Consider the following 25,489-nt stretch of genomic DNA (forward strand, 5'->3'; position numbering starts at 1 on the left):
CAAAATCCAGAAAAATGCATGTCAAAAATGTTATAAATTGATTTGCTTTTTAATGAGGGAAATAAGTACTTGACCCCTCTGCAAAACATGACTTAGTACTTGGTGGCAAAACCCTTGTTGGCAATCACAGAGGTCAGACGTTTCTTGTAGTTGGCCACCAGGTTTGCACACATCTCAGGAGGGATTTTGTCCCACTCCTCTTTGCAGATCTTCATTAAGGTTTCAAGGCTGACGTTTGGCAACTCGAACCTTCAGCTCCCTCCACAGATTTTCTATGGGATTAAGGTCTGGAGACTGGCTAGGCCACTCCAGGACCTTAATGTGCTTCTTCTTGAGCCACTCCTTTGTTGCCTTGGCCGTGTGTTTTGGGTCATTGTCATGCTGGAATACCCATCCACGACCCATTTTCAATGCCCTGGCTGAGGGAAGGAGGTTCTCACCCAAGATTTGACGGTACATGGCCCCGTCCATCGTCCCTTTGATGCGGTGAAGTTGTCCTGTCCCCTTAGCAGAAAAACACCCCCAAAGCATAATGTTCCCACCTCCATGTTTGACGGTGGGGATGGTGTTCTTGGGGTCATAGGCAGCATTCCTCCTCCTCCAAACATGGCGAGTTGAGTTGATGCCAAAGATCTCGATTTTGGTATCATCTGACCACAACACTTTCACCCAGTTCTCCTCTGAATCATTCAGATGTTCATTGGCAAACATCAGACGGGCCTGTATATGTGCTTTCTTGAGCAGGGGGACTTTGCGGGTGCTGCAGGATTTCAGTCCTTCACGGCGTAGTGTGTTACCAATTGTTTTCTTGGTGACTATGGTCCCAGCTGCCGTTAGATCATTGACAAGATCCTCCCGTGTAGTTCTGGGCTGATTCCTCACCGTTCTCATGACCATTGCAACTCCACGAGGTGAGATCTTGCATGGAGCCCCAGGCCGAGGGAGATTGACAGTTATTTTGTGTTTCTTCCATTTGCGAATAATCGCACCAACTGTTGTCACCTTCTCACCAAGCTGCTTGGTGATGGTCTTGTAGCCCATTCCAGCTTTGTGTAGGTCTACAATCTTGTCCCTGACATCCTTGGAGAGCTCTTTGGTCTTGGCCATGGTGGAGAATTTGGAATCTGATTGATTGATTTCTTCTGTGGACAGGTGTCTTTTATACAGGTAACAAACTGAGATTAGGAGCTCCTAATCTCAGCTCGTTACCTGTATAAAAGACACCTGGGAGAGGGGGTCAAATACTTATTTCCCTCATTAAAATGCAAATCAATTTATAACATTTTTTACATGCGTTTTTCTGGATTTTTTTGTTATTATTCTGTCTCTCACTGTTCAAATAAACCTACCATTAAAATTATAGACTGATAATTTCTTTGTCAGTGGGCAAACGTACAAAATCAGCAGGGGATCAAATACTTTTTTCCCTCACTGTATACCTACGTGAGGTAAAATAACAATCATGACATACCTTTGAGGGCACAGACAGAGTGGGTGATTTATTCCTACTAATGTTTTATTAATACAGACATCTGCCTGAGGGCGAAACGTTGCCTTTTCTCACCACCACACTTCCATTTGAAGAAATCAATCATTCTAACTCACTCGCTAATGACACCTCATCAAGCCTGACGGACTACAAGCTCCTACCAGCTTCTAGGCTGAACTTTAGTCTGAAAGTGAAATTCAGATCAGAAACTGCTGATGGAAAGTGAAAGGCAGTACAGTTACAGTGTTTAAGGACGTAACATGTCGCTTAAAATTATATCTGATTGGCAGTCTTATTAACCTTGAATGGCAATCGTGTTGTTTTGTGAGGTGTTCTGAGGTACTTAGTTATAAATATGTTGCTTAATGAAGCAACCATCTTAAGACAAGAGGCTGAATGTTTTATATAGTCTTATTAACAAAGAGTCCCAATCGTGTAGTTTTCAGAGTTATAAACTATCAACATGTTCTGAAATCCCTATATTTTAAGAGAGCAGAGAGGGGATGGATGACCTTATGTTCATCCAAGTATATGTTATCACATGAAGACAGTTACCAGCCACAAGACATGGATTTATAATGTACACAAGTACACCCCCCCCCCCCCCCTCCCCATTTTTAGATTCCCAGTCAAGTAAAGTTCCACAGCCCCCATGTCGCTCAGGCAATTGAAATTCTTCTGAGATTCCACTATGTAGAGACTAGCAGAACTCCATGGTAACGGAACCGTCCTAGTCATTTATTTTATTTTGAACACACTGCCTGTCCCGATACCACCAGCACAGCACAAAAGGAGTATTCAGACAAATCCAATCTGGCAACCTTCCCCTGGTTTGGTTCACTCTGCTGGACCATAGCCAAGGAAAACAGACCACTGACCAGGGCCGCAAACTTTGACCACTCTTGCCACAGTGGGCGGTTGATGGGGAGAGTGCGGGACTATACAAGGAAAGAGGTTGTGAACCCACCCTCATGTACTAAATGGATCATTCCAACTCTATTCTGCAGCTAAAACAGCGTTGCGAGCAAAGAGAAAGAGAGAGTTGACACCACTAACAATATAATAAGCTCCATTGCCTCCCGGTTAAACGAATGAAATCGTGAAGATGTGTTTTTTGATATTACTTATTTCTTAACTTTGCTTCTAACCTCGACACAATCCATCATTATTCCTGCCTCGGCTCCTGGCTCCTCTGGTTCTCACTCATGTTAGGTGTGTGCCATATGGTGTCCCCAACAAAATACTTCTTCTCATCCTCCTCCAGCTCCCTTTTTGTCTCTCTCTCTTCCCCATGTACTTTTGGACTGTGATAATAATAGAAGTGCTTGGCGAGCCACTCGGAAGACGACTGGCCTCTTTATTCAATCAAAAGTTAAAGGGCAACTCCACCACTTTTCAAATTCATTTTAATTATCTACCGCACAATACCAGTGTCAACATTTGTGAAAAAATAACATTTCTAAATACACAGCTAAAAACATTTTACCCGATGACATCATTGTCACACCAACTCCCGCTCCCTCTCTCCAGCGCTCGACGTCGCCGGTCTGCTAACCACCGGCCCTGGCAACCATTATTACGCACACCTGCTCCCCATCATTACGCACGCCTGGACTTCATCATCACCTTGATTACCTTCCCTTTATTTAGCCCTCAGTAGCCTCAGTCATTAGGCAGTATTGGTTTGTTTTCATTTTCAGTACGCATCTCCTGTTTAGTTAATTTGCCTTGCATCACTGTTTTTAAACTCTCCTTATGCACCTGCTTATACATGACAGAATACTGCCTCACAATATGGAAGCAGCAGAGGAACAGGGTCATCTACTCCACCAACACCACGACCAGCTGGCGCAACTGGGTACGGCCATGGAGGAGGTCCTCCACGTTCTCCACCGCCTCGACACCACCAGCGAGGCTCTCCATACCACTATCAGAGGGCCTCCTACCATAGGTCGTCACAGTGAGCCAGTCCCCCAGCCTACCCAGCCGTCCGTCCAGGTCAACGATGCCCTACTGTCCCTTCCGGAGAAATATGAAGGCACTCCTTCGAAATGCTGTGGCGTCCTACTCCAGTGCTCCCTCTGTTTCGCCCATCAGACGGGAGCCCCCACCACCGAGAGGTCCAAGGTTGCCACAGTCATTTCCCTGATGACCTGGAGAGCGTTGGAGAGGGCTACGGCCATCTGGGAGAGACGAGTGGAGGAGCTGGGTTCCTATGAGAGGTTCATGGCTCTGTTCAGAGCGGTCTTCGACCATCCTCCAGAGGGCAGAGAGGGAGGTGAGTGACTTCTCCAACTCCAGCAGGGTGCCCAGACCGCTGCGGAGTACGCCCTCACCTTTCAGACTGTGGCAGCCTCCAGCGGATGGAATGAGCCAGCGCTCCGCACTCTCTTCAGGAGAGGACTGCGCAAAGAGGTCCAGATGGAGTTGGCGTTTCGGGATGACAACCTATCGTCGCGATGGCTATCCGTCTGGATAACCTTCTTCGGGAGCGCCGGATCCCACCTCGCCACTCACCTCCCTCCTTTGGCTGTCCTGAGGCAGAGCCTGAACCCATGGAGGTAGGGGCCACACACCTCTCCCAGGCTGAGCGGCGTCGCCAAAGACTGCTGGGGTTCTGTCCCTATTGCGGCCAGGAGGGGCACCAGCTTCAGCGGTGTCCGGTGAGTCCAAACCCAGAGTCCACTAGGGCAGAAGGGCGGTCCGTGATCTTCCGTCTCCCAGGGTTGGCGTGAGTATTCCATCATCATCGTTTTCCACCAAACCCTTTCTGGTTCCCATTTCACTGCTGGCTGTCCCTCAATTGTTGTCTCTACAGCTGTGGTGGACTCCGGTGCTGCAGGGAATTTCATCGACCAGGCCCTCGCCTCCTCCCTGAACATAACTTTGTTTCCACTCTCCTCTCCTTTTCCGATCCAAACCCTGGATAAGCAACCATTGGGATCCGGCACAATAATGCACATCACAGCACCACTCACCCTCACCGTGGGACCCATGCACAAGGAAAGCCTTCCATTCCTCATCATCACCGCACCCATACATAAAGTCATCCTCTGCCTCCCGTGGCTCCAACATCATAACTCCACCATCTCCTGTTCGAGGATGAAAATAACCGTCTGGGGACCAGGATGCCGGGAGACCTGCTTTCCCATACCCTGTGGTTCCACGCCAGATGAGATTTCTCTATGTGCCCTCCAGCCCATCAATCAGTCCTTCCGTATTGTTAGCCCTGTGTTTTGGTACATAGATGTGGACATCCGCCAGGCTCTGGAGAGGGATCCCGCTCCTGCTACCTGCCCTCCAGAATGCTTCTACGTCCTCACAGGGGTAAGAGATCAGCTGTTGACCTGGGCACACACATCCCTCGCCGCTGGACACCCAGGTATCACCCGCATTATCCAATCCCTCTCCGATAAGTACTGGTGGCCCACCTTGGTGCAGGACGTCGCCAGCTATGTCAACTCCTGTTCCATATGTGCCCAAACCAAAACTCCCCGGCACGCTCCAAAGGGAAACTACTTCCCCTTCCTGTGCCTCAGCGGCCTTGGTCTCATCTGTCCATAGACTTTGTTACTGATCCCCCCTATCTGATGATTTCACTGCTGTTATGGTTGTTGTGGACAGATTCTCAAAATCCTGCCATTTTATCCCTCTCTCTGGTCTCCCTACCACTCTCCTGGTTGCTGAGGCACTGTTCCAGCAGGTCTTCTGGCACAATGGCCTTCCGGAGGACATTGTCTCCGACAGCGGCACCCAATTCACATCGCGGGTATGATGAGCCTTCATGGAGAATCTGGGGGCCACGGCCAGCCTCACATCCGGGTCCCGGTTCAGTCCAACGGGCAGGTGGAGAGGACCAACAAGGAGCTGGGGAGGCTCCTAAGGAGTCACTGCCAGGACCGACGGGGGAGTGGGCCCGGTTCCTTCCTGGGCGGAGTACATCCAGAACTCACTTCGTCACACCTCCACCGGTCTGACTTCCTTCCAGTGCGTCCTGGGAAATCAGCCAGTCCTGGCTCCGTGGACTCCGAGGCCCCTGCAGTGGACAAGTGGTTCTGGCGCGCAGAGGAAGTGTGGAACGCTGCCCACGTGAGGCTCCAATTCGCTGTCCACCACCAGAAGGAGCAGGAGGATCGCCACCGCAGTGAGGCTCCTGTGTTCCATCCTGGTGATCGCGTCTGGCTCTCCACCAGGAACCCTCCGCTCTGCCTGCCCTGCCGGAAGCTGAGCCCCCGGTTTGTGGGGCCATTCAAAATCCTCCGGAGGGTCAATGAGGTACATACCAATTACAGCTTCCCACTAACTACCGGATCTCATCCTCTTTTCACGTTTCCCTCCTCAGGCCGGTGGTTCCTGGTCCCCTGGCTGATGCCATCTCCCACGACACCCCTCCATCTCCCCTGGACATTGAGGGAAGCCCCGCCTATGCTGTCAGATCCCTCCTGGACTCACGACGTCATGGGGGTCGGCTCCAGTACCTGGTGGACTGGGAGGGGTACGGTCCAGAGGAGCAGTGTTGGGTTCCGGTGAACGACATTCTAGATCCCAACATCATCCGAGATTTCTACCTTCGCCAACCGGACCGGCCCGCTCCTCGCCTTCAGGGCCGTCCCCCTGGACGGTGTCATCCTGCGGCTGGAGCCGCACGTCAGGGTTGGGGTTCTGTCACGTCTACTCCCGCTTCAGCGCTCGACGTTGCCGGTCTACTAACCACCGGTCCTGGCAACCCATCATTACGCAAACCTGGCAACCATCATTATGCACACATGCGCCCCATCACTCATTAGGTAGTATTGTTTCCTGTTTTCCTGTTTAGACGGTTCTCCTGTTTTTGTATTTACTCCATGTTCATTCTTATTAAACTCACCGACTGCACCTGCTTCCTGACTCCATGCATCTCCGTTACAATAACAGCACTCAACATTTCCACCTATTATAACTAAGGGTGTATTATGCAGTATGAAGGATACAGTATTCTCTTTTTGATGTGGATCATATATTTATGTCAAATGGCATTCCCCATATGCCCATACTAACATCCACAAAACAGCAATTCAATATACCATGATCGCCTAATTTAAATGTCACTAGTTTTCTAGTCTGGAAACACAGCAAAAAAAAAAAAGCTACACTGAAAAACACATTGTTGTGTGCATTCAACCAGATGGGGAAAGGCAATGAAAAATAATAATTGAAAACACCTTAAAATACCTTTCTGAGACACTTCCTTCTCTTTAGCCTCAAAGTAGAAGAAACAAAGAAAAACCCAGACAAAATCAAAACAGTTCTGTTAAAAGACTCACTTTGGTGTTAAAGTCAAATGAAGGATAAAGACACAACCTCTCATGTACCTCATTACTAGGATGTGGAGCATTCTTTACCCGACTTAGCTAGACCCATCAGCTGTCAAACACCTGCTTTCCAAGTCTTCGAGTCAGAGACAGAAAGACAGAAGCGCCTTAAGAGGGCAAGTGCAACCAGTCAATGTGACTGTGAGACTGCAACACTTCCAAAGCAGCTGACATCAATAGGAATACGCTGCATCGCAATGAGTGAGATTGCACCCTGAGACAACCCTCGCTGGTTTTTGTAGAATTTAGAAGTTCACAACTTTGTTCTGATATCAGCAACAAAAGTGTGATGAAGGCTGCAGTTATTTCATGTAGATTGAAGCGTTTTAGAGTAACTTCTAGGTTCTGTTGTCACTAACACATTCTACACTTATTTTTCTTAAAACTGCATTGTTGGTTAAGGGCTTGTAAGTAAGCATTTCACTGTAAGGTCTACACCTGTTGTATTCGGCGCATGTGACAAATACATTTTGATTTGATTTCATTTACATCTACACAGTGACTGACTTTCACAGAATAATACATATTTTGGGGTTGGTTTTTATTCCTTTTTACCAGAGCTGAAAACACCTAGGAATTAATTAGTTTTGCTCTGGGTGAGTGTCCCTTGTTAGTCGGGGTATAATTGTGACTTGTCACTCAAGCTAACATCTGTCCCACAGGAGGTTTAAGGGATATGTTCTGCTCTGTCATTTAGTCAATTGCATTGATCATTCTCTCATCTCAATCTGGACCTTGATGGCGCTATTATACCTCAGTGCACCTCCCTAACTTTGCATCAACGCCTGGTTAAAAGGAAAATAATGGCGAATGAATAATGAATGTCATTTTAAGATTGTGAACAATTATATAATATGTTACTGTTGTTGTTGTGGAAGCACTCTGGGGATTGGTCAATGGAGCTTTTCTACTGCTACTTTCAGTGCTTTGTACAAAGAGACTGTTTTGCACTGGGTGAACTTACATGCGGTGTCATGAAATCTCAGGGATTTAATTGCCATTCATCACTTTAATACTGGGGTGAAATATCCAAGAGTGAATTTGACCCTCATGTCCTTCAACATACAGTACAATCATTTCACCCTTCTTTTTGAAAACCTCCATGAATGACTATTTTAGGTCTTTGCTCTCAATTTCCTGCTGTGGTGCAGATCTCTGAACCGGCCCGTAGCCTACATGCAGGTCTGCTCTCCTCTCCACTCTTCTGATGACATTCACTTCCTCTGGCCTCCTGGAGAGTATCACTCTGCTCATTAACCTCAGTGCACCGGCGTACCCCAGGGCTCTGTTCTCGTCCCTCTGTGTTCTCGTCCCTCTGTTAAATGTGAGTAGAACAGTAATGAATCCATTACATTCACAAAAAACTGCCAAGACACAAGGCTCTCCCTCTCAGTGTGTAAGAGCACTATACTTTGTGGTTGTACAAAGGAGATGATAGAAGGACTCAAAATCTATTGTGTATTAAAATGTTTCACAGTCTCTCTCCATGGGGGTCATATGGTGAAGGCATTCAATGACTGATGAGTGTATAATTTATTATTTTAAAAAGGCCTGTTTAATAGAATACATCTTAATAAACTGTAATGTATTGTCTTTAACAGCACAATAAGCCTTGGCAAAACATTAACCCAGTTCAAATCAAATAAATGTTTATTTGTCACATACACGTGTTTAGCAGATGTTATTGCGGGTGTAGCGATATCTAACAAGTAATATCTAACAAGTAATATCTAACAATTTCAGTAATATCTAACAAGTAATATCTAACAATTTCACAACATATACCTAATACACACAAATCTAAGTAAGGAATGGAATTTAAGAATATATACATATATGGACAAGCAATGAAAGAGCGGCATGGACTAAGATACAGTAGAATATTATAGAATACAGTATATACATATGAGATGAGTAATGAAAGATATACAGTTGAAGTCGGAAGTTTACATACACCTTGGCCAAATACATTAAAACTCTGTTTTTCACAATTCCGGACATTTAATCCTAGTAAAAACTCCCTGTCTTAGGTCAGTTAGGATCACCACTTTATTTTAAGAATGTGAAATGTCAGAATAATAGTAGAGAGAATGATTTCTTTCAGCTTTTATTTCTTTCATCACATTCCCAGTGGGTCAGAAGTTTACATACACTCAATTATTTTTTGGTAGCATTGCCTTTAAATTGTTTAACTTGGGTCAAACATTTCGAGTAGCCGTCCACAAGCTTTCCACAATAAGTTGGGTGAATTTTGGCCCATTCCTCCTGACAGAGCTGTTGTAACTGAGTCAGGTTTGTAGGCCTCCTTGCTCGCACACGCTTTTGCAGTTCTGCCCACACATTTTCTATTGGATTGAGGTCAGGGCTTTGTGATGGCCACTCCAATATCTTGACTTTGTTGCCCTTAAGCCATTTTGCCACAACTTTGGAAGTATGCTTGGGGTCATTGTCCATTTGGAAGACCCATTTGCGACCAAGCTTTAACTTCCTGACTGATGTCTTGAGATGTTGCTTCAATATATCCACATCATTTTCCTTCCTCATGATGCCATCTATTTTGTGAAGTGCACAAGTTAATTGGTTCCTTCAGTACCTTCTCCATCCAACAGTGTTACATCACATTTTTCTAATGTCAAAACACTTTTATTGCCTTTTTTGCCTCCAGTATCCTTTCTTCACTTCTAAAAACCTTGAACCCCAGCCCACTCTCTCCCTCTCTTTCCGCTCCTATCATATCCTCACCATTGTGTTTTAGTTGGTTTTCCCACACTTTTGTCACAGCCAATGTGGTCTTCTCTCTGCATCCTGAACAGACTTCTTTTGATTTTCACACTTCTGTTTCCTGCTCCTACTCTCAGGATCCCCCCGGCCGGTTGAAAGCCGGCAGACGGGCTGCATTCCCTCCGAAACTGAGAGATGCAGGAGATCCAAACGCGTTCTTCAGTTCTGATTGCCATCCCTCCAGCTCCCCTCATCATCCTTCCTTCATCACACACACTCAACACTTAAATCCTCACATTTTCTCCCAACTCTTACACAATCTGCAACCATCAATACCCATCGGAGGCGCAGTCCAATTTGTTCTCTTCTCTCTCCTCCCTCCCCTGTTCCCTCCATCCCCTCCATCCCAACACACATGTTTTTCACTTTCTGATGATGATTCCTCCTCATCTTTCACTTCAGCAATGACCATTATTCACATTCTTTGGCTCCAGAAATGATCATTCCTGCTCCACTTTGTGCAATTTTTCAACTGACTCTTGCCTGTCAGCGCTTTAACCCTTGGCCCTCCGCGGGTGTTTCGGCGTTGATTGTTCCCCCATTTTTCACCACTCATAGTTGGTATTGTGAACTGAAACTCTGACTCTGAAAAATAAACTGGTTATTCAGGTCAACATATTAACTTGACAACTGGCTGATCTGCCACAGCTGATTCAGGGAAAACTAGATTTGTGTAACAGATTTTAAGTAGGTCGGATTTGAAAGTTGTCTAAATGACTTGTTGACAATATTTGTCCTTTACATCAAGTTTGTCAGGATGACAGGATGACAGGATGACATGAGAACCCTTACCATGTGAGTCTGGGACTCCTGTGGATACCATAAATGCATGAAACTTTCTCCCCATGTCTCATTACAGTGCATTGTGAGATTTCATTTCTTCCTGAAGGAAAACACAGATGGCATCATAAGTGATGTGTTTACAACTAAATGGCCCATGAACATTGTGGCCTGACCACTTAGGACTCCACATCCCTAAAAGAAAAAAATCTTCACTCTCTCTCTGAATGTTTTTCTCTTCAAAAGCTACTGTAGGGACTTATTTTAGGTTTGAGGAGAGAAGTAATAGACTTAGGATGGCAATGTCAACCTTCTCTCAGTCACGCCCTGACTCAGGGGACTCTTATATGTTGAGTCAGGGTGTGTATATTCTTTGTTATATATATATATTCTATGTTGTAGGTCTATTATGTGTAGATCTATGTTGGCCGGTGTGGTTCCCAATCAGAGGCAGCTGTAGCTCGTTGTCTCTGATTGAGGGCAAATACTTAGGCAGCCTTTTGGCACTAGTGGGTTGTGGGATCTTGTTCCGTATAAGGTTTGTTGTGTGTTACCTTAGGACTTCACGTGTCGTTGGTTTATTATTTTGTCGTGTGTTTATTCGTGATAATAAACATGTATGCATATCACGCTGCGCGTTGGTCCGTCCCGTCCGTCAACGAGCGTGACACTCTCACTAATTTATTTCATGATAGAGTCAAGTCATGTGCTTATTGGTTTCAGGGTTATATTCTAGCTGGATGTCATGTTTTCGATAATCTATATCATTTGGCATCTTGTCTTTCGACTCCGTGGGGAAACATTAAAATGGACATGTGGACAAATGGCTGTGAGGAGATGACTGCAATTATTTAATTTCCGAATGAAGTCCATCAACCGCTTGTCAGCAAAGGGTTTCACTGGCATATTTTCCATGATGGTCAGCCAATCATAACACAATACTCCAGCTCATTGTGACATGCTCTGACATTATCAATACAAGATGAGGTAATGATTAACACTGCTAATTCTCGGGTTTGTAATTGCTTAAAAGAAATACGGACGGTCGACACATGAGATACATTTTAATGCGATAATACTACTAATTCTTTAAAGGACATATGGAAGCTGTCTCCACTTTAGTGAGCCTTGTGAGCTTAAAAACGTCCATTATTAATTCATATAACCCTAATTGTGATAATTTATACATATACACGTGTGCAGTGTTTGCTGACGCCTTTGCTTAGTACGACATTGACACACCCATTAAAGCTCAATTAATGTGTGTGTTTAATTAATTTTCGTGGTTGGAAAACATTAGCAAATAGCATGACATGCAAATGAACACCGGAACATGCATTTTCTCTCATTAAGTGCTCTTCTGAGATTCCACAGCACATTAATGCGGCTGAATATTATTCCAAACTAAAAGTTCAGCTCCAAACCTCCTAATCAAGAGCTGTGTTGCGTTCAGCTGATTCATTATTTTAAATTTGCATAACTTGTCACGTTGCACAGAGGGTTGTATTGTAGGGGGTGGAGTAAATGACAGTACAATGGCGTAAACTGTCTGAGACCTTACGGTTTCTTGTGCCTCGATCCTCTCTTTGTCACACATAATGTTTTATGATGGAATGTAATGACTGTGATTCAGAGACCAAAATTATAATTATAATATGCCATTTAGCAGACGCTTTTATCCAAAGCGACTTACAGTCATGCGTGCATAATTTTTTTTGTGTATGGGTGGTCCCGGGGTTCGAACCCACTACTGATCTAGTGAGATATACATGGCGGAGACTGAATCAAGCTAGTCGTCTTGACTTCTTTCTTATCTCATGCTCGTTGGCACCAAAAGAAAAAAAAAGTGTTGATAGGGGACAGAATGCGGTCGGACCATCATATAATAGGCATATACATTACTCTTACTGAATTTCCACGTGGGCGAGGATATTGGAAATGTAATCAAAGCCTATTGGATGATAATTTATTTATAATTAGAACAAAGGAATTTATAACTGACTTTTTCCAACATAACATAGGTACAGCGAATCCCCTTATTGTATGGGACACCTTTAAATGTGCCTTTAGAGGCTATGCAATTCAGTACTCATCTCGAAAACAAAAGCAATTTAGGTCAAAAGAGTTTATACTAAGAAAGGAAATAGAAAGTCTAACAGAAGAGATAGATGGCAATTAAAACTGTAACATAGAGGCTCAGAATAAATTAGTGGAAAAACAAAAAGAAATGGAGAAACTTATTCAAGAAAGATCAAGTGTAATATATTATAAAAATAAAGCAAACTGGATGGAATATGGGGAAAAATTCACAAAATTCTTTTTTAATCTTCAACATAGGAATGCTACCAAAAAGAACTTAATGAAACTGGTTACAATTGACGGAGTCACCCATAATTCACCAAATGATATTTTGAAGGAAGAAACAAAGTACTTTAAGCATATGTTTTCTTTTCAGTCGCCAATCTCCTCTAACTGAAGCTAATTGTAGAGATTATTTTTCTATTGATAATGTCAAATTAACACTCATGTGAAGGTGAAATTACAGAGGAGGAACTTCTGGATGCAATTAAAGACTTTAAGTCTGGGAAAACTCCAGGGTTGGATGGCATACCAGTCGAGGTATACCAAACCTTTTTTGATATACTAAGAGGACCGTTATTAGCATGTTTTAACCACTCCTATGTAAATGGTAGATTATCTGACACTCAAGAAGAAGGTCTGATCTCATTATTACTGAAACAGGATACAAGTGGAAAATATAAAGATCCAGTCCATTAACAAAATTGGAGGCCCCTTACACTTCAGTGTTGTGATGCAAAAATCCTAGCAAAATGTATAGCGCATAGAATTAAAAAGGTATTGTCGGATATTATTCATTCTAATCAGACAGGTTTTTTACATGGAAGATACATTGGAGATAATATAAGGCAAGTATTGGAAACAATAGAACACTATGGAAAATATGGGAAACCAGGCCTGCTATTCATAGCAGACTTCGAAAAGGCATTTGATAAAATTCGACTGGGGTTTATGTATAAATGCCTGGAGCATTTCAATTTTGGAGAATCTCTTATAAAATGGGTCAAAATCATGTATAGTAACCCTAGGTGTAAAATAGTAAATAATGGCTATTTCTCCGAATGTTTTAAACTGTCAAGAGGAGTGAAACAAGGTTGTCCACTATCGGCATATCTATTTATTGTGGCCATCGAGATGTTAGCTATTAAAATCAGATCCAATAATAATATCAGAGGATTAGAAATACAGGGCTTAAAAACAAAGGTGTCATTGTACGCTGATGATTCATGTTTTCTTTTAAATCCACAACTAGAATCCCTCCACAGCCTCATAGAGGATCTAGATACATTTTCTAACCTCTCTGGATTACAACCAAATTATGACAAATGTACTATATTACGTATTGGAACACTAAAAAATAAAATTTTTACATTACCATGAAGTTTACCAATAAAATGGTCTGATGGTGATGTGGATATACTCGGAATACATATCCCAAAGGAAATAAATGATCTCACTTCAATAAATTTTAATAGAAAGTTAGCAAAAATAGATAAGATCTTACTACCATGGAAAGGAAAATACCTGTCAATTTGTGGAAAAATCACCCTGATTAACTCTTTAGTATTATCCCAGTTTACCTATTTGCTTATGGTCTTGCCTACGCCTAGCGAACAGTTTTTTAAATTATATGAGAAAAAAATATTCAATTTTATTTGGAACGGCAAGCCAGACAAAATTAAAAGGGCATATTTATATAATAAATATGAATTCGGAGGACAGAAATTATTAAATATTAAAGCATTAGACCTATCACTAAAAGCTTCAGTCATACAAAGTTATACTTAAACCCGAATTGGTTCTCAAGCAAATTAGTAAGATTGTCTCACCCAATGTTCAAGAAAGGCCTTTTTCCCTTTATTCAGATTACAACAACTCATTTGTAGTTATTTGAAAAGGAAATAATCTCCCAAATATCACTATTTCTAAAACAAGCCATAGAAAGTTGGTTACAATTTCAATTTAATCCTCCAGAAACGACAGAACAAATAATGCAACAAATATTGTGGTTAAATTTAAATATACTAATTGACAAAAAACCTTAATTTTTTGACAGAATGTTTTAAAAAAGTATAATCTTCGTAAATGATATCATCGGTAGGACTGGTGGAGTTATGTTGCACATGCAGCTAACAAAAACATATGGAAATGTCTGCTCTACCCAATATTACAACCAAATAATTGCAGCCTTACCGCAAAAGTGGAAGAGGAAAGTGGAAGGGGGAGAAAGTAAGGAACTTGTCTGTCGGCCTTGCATTAAAGAAAATAATTGGTTAAGGAAAACTGTGATAAATAAAAAAGTATATCAGTTTCACTTAAGGACCAAAGGATTGACAGCCGTCCCATATAGATTGCAAAATAGTTGGGAAGAGATCTTTGACGTACCGATCCCATGGCATAGTGTTTATGAACTGACACGCAAAACGACACTGGATTCAAAAATTAGAATCTTTCAATTAAAATTATTATATAAAATTCTTGCTACCAATAGAATGTTATTTATATGGGGGATACAATCTTCCCAGCTCTGCATATTTTGCTGTGAAGAGACAGAAACATTAGATCATTTGTTTTGGTTCTGTCCATTTGTAGCTTGTTTTTGGACACAGGTCCAGGAATGGCTAAAGGATTGCAATATTTACCTGGAGCTAACCTTGCAGATAGCATTACTGGGTGATCTGAAAAGTCATAGTCAATCAATCAAAAATATAATAATACTTTTAGCAAAAATGTTTATTTTTAATTCACAATCTGTAGAAGCAATGAGAATAGAAAGGTTCAGAACTTTTGTAAAACATCACAGTACGGTTGAAATATATATGGCAAATAGAAATCCTATATGGATGGTGTTAAGAGATAGATGGGAGGTATTGAATAGAGTTGAAGGATGGGACTAATAACAAATAACAACAAATAATAACAAAGATAGCTAATAATGTAAGCATACTGTGTCCATAATAAGTATATAGGTATAATAGAATTATTGTAAAATTAACTCTGTCCATAAGGTGTAGATAGTAAGTATAGATCGGAAGTAGAGGCCTGGGCATTGTTGTTCACTAATTTACTCCAAGTAGGGAAAGGATGGCGGGGTTGAAAAGTAATAAAGGGGAGTATATATATAAAAAACATGGGGGATTGGAAGTGATGCAGACAATTACATTGATAGAAGATACAATCTATCTGCAATATTAAGCTGATCCATCCCCCAAAAAAAAAAAAAAAAAAAAGGACAGTTAACCCTTGGAGCTAAAAAGTCTTGCAAGATATCTTTCACTAATCTAAGCATGTGAATCAGACGGTATATTATGATTTCTTAAACACTTGGCTACTAGACATTTTTCTCATTGCACGTTGACACATTGTGACATTAGTGCTGCTATGTTTTTAGGCGGGGGGGGTAGAATCTGAAATGTTATGAAATATTCTCTGTGACTGTCTGTGCAAAACATTGATGCAAAACATTGACCCATAACACAGGGTACAGAACAGCATCATCATAGTTGGCCCTCCTGGATAGTGTAATCTGTGATGCACTTCCTACCCTATTTGGCAATTAAGGGAGAGAGAGAGAGAGAGAGACAGAGGTGTGCTTGGGACAACAGATTGACTACAGGGGCAGATCTGTACCACCAGACTGTCTCTCACTCTGTAGAGCTTCCCTTCCACCGTCAAATCAAATCAACTGGGTACAAACTGGGCTCCAATCCCAAAGGTCCAACCCTTCATAGCTACTGTCATTTCGGCATTGATTGTCCAGTGAAATACACAACGACATGACTCATGAAAAACAGATTAAGTGAGCCTACCCACTGATCTGGTTTCCAAACTTTGGTAAGTAGGTAAAGGGTAATAACGTATTACTTAGCGACAGAAGTACATAGCTACATGATATGACTTCTAAGAAGACAGATGCTTCCCCACTAATACTAACATTTGAGGATATGCACCAGAGACAAACAATCTCTCCTCAGAACACCCCATTACAGTAAGAAGTTTCTTAATGTCAAGCCCTGACCTTGAGAGCCCTGTTTTCTCTAGTTGGTTTGGTCAGGGTGTGAATTCTAGAGTTTGTATTTCTATGTTGGCCGGGTGTGGTTCCCAATCAGAGGCAGCTGTCGATCGTTGTCTCTGATTGGGGACCATACTTAGGCAGCCATTTTGCCTACCTTAGTTGTGGGATCTTGTTTCTGTTTTGGCTTGTGTTTGTTTAGCCTGTTGAACTTCACGTTAATTTGCATTTTGTTGTTTTGATCTGTATTCAGTTAATAAAGGAATATGTACGCATACCACGCTGCACCTTGGTCTGATCCGTCTATCAACGATCGTGACAGAAGATCCCACCACCAACGGACCAAGCAGCGTGGCCAGGAAGAGCAGACATCCTGGACATGGGAGGAAATTTTGGACGGTAAGGGATCCTGGACTTGGGAAGAGATCGAGGCAGGAATGGATCGCCGTCCATGGGAGCAGACAGAGGCAGCGAGGGAGGATAAACGACTCCGAAGTTCACGACGACGAATGAAGCCCGAGAGGCAGCCCCAATAAAACATTTGGGGGGGCACACGGGGTGGTTGGCGAAGCAGCAGGAGGCCCTGAAAGGGCTGATTGTGGAGGAGGAGGAGGCCGCTATAATAGAGGCCCTCCAAGACCTGCAGCTCAGCACTCTGAGAGAGGAGGCCACCACCTTACGGGGGCTGATAGCTAAGAGGGAGCAGGAGATCTCCCTTCAGAGGGAGGCGCTGCAGGAGGCCCACAGTGAGAAGGAGTCAGTGGATGCACTGAGAGAGGAGCTGGCCAGTCAACAGGAGGAGCTGAGAGAGGAGTTAACCATCCAGCAGCAGAGAGCGCAGTCCTTAGAGCAGAGGCTGGTGGAGCCAGGTTTCAGAGTAGAGCCAACTCCCCACACTGGCATTAAGGAGCATGGGACCGTTCAGGCACCCTGTTATGCTGTGATATGCACTGTGTCTCCAGTGCACATTCACAGCCCGGTGCGCTTGGTGCCCGCGCCCCGCACTTGCCGGGCTAAAGTGAGTGTCCAGCCAGGACGGGTTGTGCCTGCTCCTCGCACCAGACTAGCGGTGAGTGTCTCCAGTCCGGTACGGCCCGTGCCTGCTCCTCGCACCAGACCAGTGGTGCGTGTCTCCAATCTGGTACGGCCCGTGCCTGCTCCTCGCACCAAACCAGTGGTGCGTGTCTCCAATCCGGTACGGCCCGTGCCTGCTCCTCGCATCAGACCAGTGGTGCGTGTCTCCAATCCGGTACGGCCTTGCCTGCTCCTCGCACCAAACCAGTGGTGCGTGTATCTAGTCCGGTACGGCCCGTTCCTGCTCCTCGCACCAAACCAGTGGTGCGTGTCTCCAGCCCGGTACGGCCCGTGCCTGCTCCTCGCACCAGACCAGTGGTGTGTGTCCCTAGTCCGGTACGGCCCGTTCAAGCGCCAGGCACCCGACCTCCAGCGAGGGTCCTCTGCTCCACCCCGGTGCCAGAGCAGTCCGCTCAACCGGTGCCTAGTCCAGCTCCGGTCAGCTGGTCCAGTCGGGGCCAGAGTAGTCCGCTCCACCGGTGCCTAGTCCAGCTCCGGTCAGTGGTTCCACTCCAGTGCCAGAGCAGTCCGTTTCCCCAGTGCCCAGTTCAGCTCCGGTTAGCTGCTCCACTCCTGTGCTGGAGCAGTCCACTCCACCAATGTTTTTTGTCCAGCTCCGGTTATCTGCTCTTCCCCCATGCCGAAGCCATCTGCCCCACCGGGGTCCGAGCTGGAACCAGACGTCAACCCCTCTCCAGGGTCGGGGTCTCCCACACCAGTGTCCAGACAGGGCTTGGTGCATCGTGGGAGGACTGAGAGGGGAAGCATTGCGCCGGGGTCCAGACCGGACCGGGTGTGCAACGGGGAGGCAGAAAGGGAGAAGAGGTTATTACCTACGTTGCGCCCGAAGCCGGAGCCGCCACCGAGGCTGGATGCCCACCCGGACCCTCCCCTAATGAGTCAGGTTGGTGCGGCCGGAGTACGCACCTTTGGGGGGAGTACTGTCACGCCCTGACCTTGAGAGCCCTGTTTTCTCTAGTTGGTTTGGTCAGGGTGTGAATTCTAGAGTTTGTATTTCTATGTTGGCCGGGCGTGGTTCCCAATCAGAGGCAGCTGTCGATCATTGTATCTGATTGGGGATCATACTTAGGCAGCCATTTTACCTTCCTTAGTTGTGGGATTCTGTTTTTGCTTGTGTTTGTTTAGCCTGTTGAACTTCACTTTCGTTTGTATTTTGTTGTTTTGATCGCTATTCAGTTAATAAAGGAATATCTACGCATACCACGCTGCACCTTGGTCTGATCCGTCTATCAACGATCATGACACTTAAGGAGGTTCACAACCAGGGCATGTAACATAGAAATGAAGCATAGCAGCATGAGGCATCATGTTCACGGTAAATGACCCATGTAATATATGAGATGGCTAAAAAACACTCAAAAAGGAAAGGAGGGGTGGGGGGACCAAGGATAGGGGTCTCTCTACAGTCTACAATAAGAATCATTAGACTTCTTAAGATGACCCATAACTGCTTTAATAAACAGACCTCGAAAACAGACTTCTGACAAATTATTGGTAACACTTTATTTTACGGTACTATTTCCAGTGGTATTTGCCTAGTATATACTAGGAAACTAGGTGGTAACCATGGGTACTTTATGGTACCCATGGTTACCATTTTACACAATTAATAATTACCTGCTACAGTACACATTATGATGTCCAGTGGTTCTTCTGAATCAACATAATCACCTCTACGTCTTTTACACACGTGAAACTGAACATCAGCATTGAGTCTGGTGTAATTGGTATATTTTTAAAGGTTAACATCACATCAAAACCCTGCCAGATTAATGTACACACCTGGAGACAGAGAAGACAGAGAGCCGTTACATCCAGTCGTCAATACAGTGGAGGTATTTAAGGCATCCTCAGACCTCTGTGCTCTCTCAGGGGAGGCCACGGTTCAATATCCACCTCATCGATTTTTATTTCAAGCCCTGCCACAAAACCTGAAAAAATTTAATCTGCTTGATGCAATAATGATTTTAATTTCCTTAATACCTCCCACAAGAGGGGACCTCCCAGGACCATGGGCGAACACTAACATGTACCGGTTTTTACACACTGCTAAAAATACACAAGTCACAATGTTTGAACTGAAGGACTGAATTGCAACACCCAAAGCAATGGTAGTCTATACGGCTACTTGGCTAGCTCAAATTAGTTCAGAAAGACGTGTGAAGAAACTCTAAACATCCGAGCGAGCAGACAGTCAGACTGTGCAGTTTTGCCCTAGTCTTATAGTATGTGGCTGGCTAGCTGTACAATATTTTCATTTAATTCGTAGCAGAATGCCAAATGTAATCTTTCCTAAACCCATTATGGGGTTTAAGGCGAGCCATCAGAGAGACGATGGTGTCCGCAAGATAAAAACAGCAAGCTGAGATTCTGAGATTCTCTCAATCCTCTCTATCCCCTAAAAGCTCTCTAACAAGATCAGGGATTGAGTTATCCCCATTGTGAACGAGGAAGACCTTATCTCTGAAACCAATTATTGAGTATTGCTTGAATAGTGTTTTCTAAGGGGGAGACTCACTCTCACAGACACAGACCCTTTTCACAAAGTGTAGCAAGGCGAAAGAACAGCGATACAGCGTAATTATTTTATTTTACCAGGGATGACATCAAACAAAAAAATGCCATAACTTTTTACTTGTCTTGTAAGCATCCTATCCTTGATGGAAGAAAATGCTCTTGCGATTGTTTTCTGGCCTCTCGTTTGATATATGAACAAGGCCAGTGGGATTTTTTTCTCCAGTGAGAGGAATAGTATACTCTCTTAAGAATACTGTGTATCTCATTCAACATCATTTTATAATAATAATAATAATAATAATTTGGTGGGTGCTTATATTCGTCCTATTTCACACGTATACAATGTGTTAACATGAATGTGTAAATTGGAAATGTGTTCTTTGCATTTCCCACTCTCCCTGAGACACCCTCTGAGAGTGGGGTCATGGCCGGGTTCTATTGGTTCAGCATGATATTAGCTAATGAATAAGAGGTGCTATAAGAAGGACACTATTTTGTCCAGCCTTTCTGAACCACAACACAGACTACCATTGTAAGGATACTATAGAAAGCATCATTTTCAAGATCATCATCCTTGAACAACCTGATGTTGTCAATATGACCACCACTTCCATTGTTTTATTTAATGTCAACTTCATACCCACTCCACTAGGCCTACATCATATAAGACAGAGAGAGAACTATGGGTACAAACTGAATCGGAACTGGGGACTGAACAGTATGGGGCCTGAACTGCGTTGGGACTATTTTAGGAAGAGGGAGGAAAACTTGATTTCTATCTCTTTATTTAATGAGTCCCCCGTCAGTGGTTATATAATGATGAAGCGCCTGTCTCTGTCTCCTGGTTTTAAAATATTTAGATTCACCATTTAGATTTTACCATTCACCTCACACCACTCTAAACTAGGCTTCTCCACAGGCCTACAGAGAGGGAGGAGATGAAACATGAAAGTCCAGGATAATCACAACTACTTTGTACCGAGTTGAATGGGAGCAGAGAGTGCCGATCTGACAGAAACAGAGAGTGAGAGATACAGAGAGACGATCTTTCTCTGTAGAGTAGAGACCTGCAGCCCAGGCCAAACCTGCAGAATTTGACATATCCATTAAAATAGTCTGACTTTTAATGAGCCGAGTTGCCATAATTCAAAAGAACCCGGCCAGTACCAAACAATCATAGTGGATAGTGAAAACTCCAGGGGAGTTTATGTCTGTATGATCCTTTAAACCACGTAGTATTAGGAGAGGAGAAGGAGGAGGAGGAGGACAGATAGAGAGGGAAAGAAAGAAGAGTTGGAGGAGAAAAGAGAAAGAAAGAAAGAAAGAGAGGATGACCCAAGCACGCAGGACGGAAAATGATATTTTCTTCTTCTATCCGCCGTCTCTGTTCAGTTCTTTAATTGTAGCCCTGTGAGAGCCGTCTTAAAATACTGTCCCCTGTCAATGCCTAGCGCTCCAGCCATCGCAGCACATAAATGAAATAGAAAATAAAACTGGCAGATATACTGTAATATGCAGCAACTGAAAAGAACTGGGGGTTAAACAACTCCCTCCCATCCATCCACCACTCTGAATATTAAGGCTACAAACTGATGGGGGAAAAATACAACATTTTCTAGCCAGGGCAAAAGTAACCGTCAACCACCTTATTTAATCATCAAGTCCTTGATGTAGCGTATTGCCTTAGAACATGGTGCAAAATGAAAGCCTGATCCAACGCAGCTCATGTACCACTTGCTGTTAGCTTAATGAGGAGGATTGCGCAAGAGTTTAGACAAGAGAAGAGGTTTATAAGGTTACAGCTTTCTGTGTTATACTAGATGTATACGCCATCATCATAGACTTTCACAAAGGATTCCATACAGACGTAGGATCTTCATTTGACCAATATTCAGTCACAGCAAAATAATCCGGCAGATACAGGATTTGAACGTTTAGTCCATATTGTTGCTTGATCGGTGGTTAGCTATAAGCTGGCCAAAAGAATGCTACATGAAATGTTGAATGCTGTTAATATAACCGTGTGTTACTGTGGATTTTGAGTGAATTTATGTAAATCACGAAGGTCATCTGCATTTTCTGAAGTGCAGGAAAATTCTCAGCAACAAAAGAGTGATCAAATTAAGATCCAACATCTGTATGCAGTATATTGAATTATGGTATGATGTTACTGTTGCCTACATATGCTTGAACCTCTGATTCTGCTTTAGAACCATGATTAAAGTCTAATGAAATGTGGACCAATTAAAAGCTTTTAAAAAGACAAATGAAGCAAAATACTGTGTTTAATTGCTCATTATTTTTGGTGATTATTCCATTTGAATTCAATAATCAAGCTAATCAGTTGGGGGAGTCATTAGAATGCCCATTGTTAGTCCTCTGTGAGCACTTGCTCTGCCGAGCATGATGGGAAAATAAAATGTCCACTGAGGTGACTGACTGAGTAATCCAATTGCTAGCTTGCCTCTGAATTTAAACAGAGTTGTTACTGGTTGGTCCCTGGATGGGAGACCAGATGTTGCTGGAAGTGGTGTTGGAAGGCCAGTAGGAGGCATTCTTTCCTCTGGTAAAAATAATAATATTCCAATGCCCCAGGGCAATGATTGGTGAAATTGGTGCCGTCTTACGGATGGGACATTAAACGGGTGTCCTGACTCTCTGTGGTAACTAAAGATCCCATGGCACTTATTATAAGAGTAGGGGTGTTAACCCTGGTGTCCTGGCTAAATTTCCAATCTGGCCCTCATACCATCATGGCCACCTAATCATCCCCAGCTTCCAATTGGCTCATTCATCCCCCTCCTCTCCCCTGTAACTATTCCGTTGTTGCTGTAAATAAGAATGTGTTCCCAGTCAAAAATCTGTGTCCAAAATGACTCCCTATGAAGTGCACTACATTTGACCAGATCTCTTTGGGCCCTGGTCAAAAGTAGTGCACTATATAGTGAATAGGGGACAATTTCAGAAGCACCAAGGGCACCCAGGGTCAACAAGAACAAATAAAATAAAACAATATTGCCACTGAGCCCTAGTTCACTCATAAACACAGTGTGATTTCTCTTGAAACAAAAGAAGCAGATAACATGCCAAGATCGGTATCCCGATTCCAACGAATTTCCTTAGAGTCTTATTATTCATGTATGGCATTCTGTGTCTGTGAGAACAGGAATAATTTTGATCCCATTATCACAGCTGGCCAGCACTTTCAGAAGAGATATTCCTCAAGTGGGGAGATACATTAGTCAATAAGTACAAATCCCAGTGGGGCCCTAAGGAGGGGGGAGTCAATGACTAACAATGTGGCAGTCCACAGGAGATCTGCATGTGACCCCTCAAGAACGCACTAACACGCTGTTGGAGATAACCGCTAGCCAGATTGTCATGGTAACAGTCTAACTTTGGCTCAGTATATTATTGTCTCTTTTGTCAACTTGAATGTAGCCTATATGCAGCCCATCGGAAGCCAACATGCAGCAACAAACATTGTTATTTCCAAACCTGAAATAAAGTGGTGTTTCTGCAAAGTATCCATACCACATACTCTAGTATTTCAATGTATGGAAATGCACAGACGTTTTTTTCAAATACGTTATTTTGTTGTTGTGTAGGCTTTAATTGCCTCCCTAATGTCGATCTACATGTCAATCTACATCATTCTCACAAAGTTTTACCTCACATCTTCGCTCCAAAGTAGCAGTTTGTCTACAGAGAAGATTTAAAATAAAGAGCAAGCCTGCCAGTTTCACTCTGTATGGTCCTCTGTAGCTCAGCTGGTAGAGCATGGCACTTGTAACGCCAAGGTAGTGGGTTCGATCCCCGGGACCACCCATACACAAAAAAAGTATAATATGCACGCATGACTGTAAGTTGCTTTGGATAAAAGCGTCTGCTAAATGGCATATTATTATTATTATTAATTGCTCCACCACCTAGTGAAACTGTGTGGATCTGCCCAAGAATGGAGTGCCACTATGCCACACTGAGAGCAAAGCACTGCCAGCCTTGCCTTACACCCACGCCAAGAATACAAATTGGTCTTTCAATGAAGCAGACGGATCCTGGATCAGCATTGTGCTGAGTCGCTTTGTGAATGTGTAACCTAGTCACTTAGTCTAGAGTACATCAGACTTATAGTGTTATGGCCTGCTTTAGCTGTAGATAGCGGGTATCAACTGAATTTAGAGCACTTTGTGATGACAGCAATGTCAGACTGATGACAACAATGTCTAACACAGAATATGGTTGGCTTATGAAATATGACAAGATTTTTAAAAAGGAGTTTGACCTATCTATGTATATCTCTGTACATTTCCCCATGTTGTCACTACATTTTCCATCTCTCAAGCATCTCTACCAGAAATACCCCATACAGTATCCACCATCAATACCCCATACAGTATCTACCATCAATACCACATACAGTATCCACCATCAATACCCCGTACATTATCCACCATCAATACCCCGTACAGTATCCACCATCAATACCCCATACAGTATCCAATATCAATACCCCATACAGTATCACCATCAATATCCCATACAGTATCCACCATCAATACTCCATACATTATCCACCATCAATACCCCATACAGTATCCACTATCAATACCCCATAAAGTATCCACCATCAAGACCCCAGACACTTTCACTTTATAACAACACAATAAACAACTATTTCATCAGGTAAAAATACCCATCTGAATATATCAGGTAAACAATCGTTTGATGACTATTTTGAGGAAAATATTTAAACATTCCAGAGATGAGCCAATATGCCCATGAGTCCGATTACCACACACACACACACACACACACACACACACACACCAACACCATCCTCCCACACCTCATTCCTTCCCCAAAATCCTCCCATATTATAAGAGAGAGTGGCAGCGGTGGCGCGATGTGAGAGGAAACACTCTCTTCTCTGCAGGCTCCCTGCTACAATTAATGAAGAAGAGATTATATTATATATTTATATACATTGATATTATATATTTATTTCCCAGTCATTAGGATTCTGCCCCCAACGGTGAACATCCTCCTGTTTTTGCCAGCGCTCTCCGGAGAGCGTTCATTTTGTTTGGTCTAGATAACAAAGGGAGAAAAATGAAAAGCCTTTTTTCCTAAAAGCTGCATGCAGTTTGTGTTGCTGGTGTTTGTATTTGTAAACATGGGGAATGAACGCTTGAGGAAAGTTGTTTATAGGTTTAATTAAATGACAGGGATAAGAAAAGAAAAAACTACAGACAAAATCATTATTCCATGTATTAAGGGGTTGGTTATTGTTGGCTATTGTTTCAAAGGAACAATGGTTTAATGTAAAAAAGCATTTTGGGTTTCATTTTGCTTCACATGATGTTATGTTGTGCTGAGCAAGAG

This window comes from Coregonus clupeaformis, chromosome 10 (genome assembly GCF_020615455.1).
Source record: "Coregonus clupeaformis isolate EN_2021a chromosome 10, ASM2061545v1, whole genome shotgun sequence".
Taxonomy (NCBI): Eukaryota; Metazoa; Chordata; class Actinopteri; order Salmoniformes; family Salmonidae; genus Coregonus; species Coregonus clupeaformis.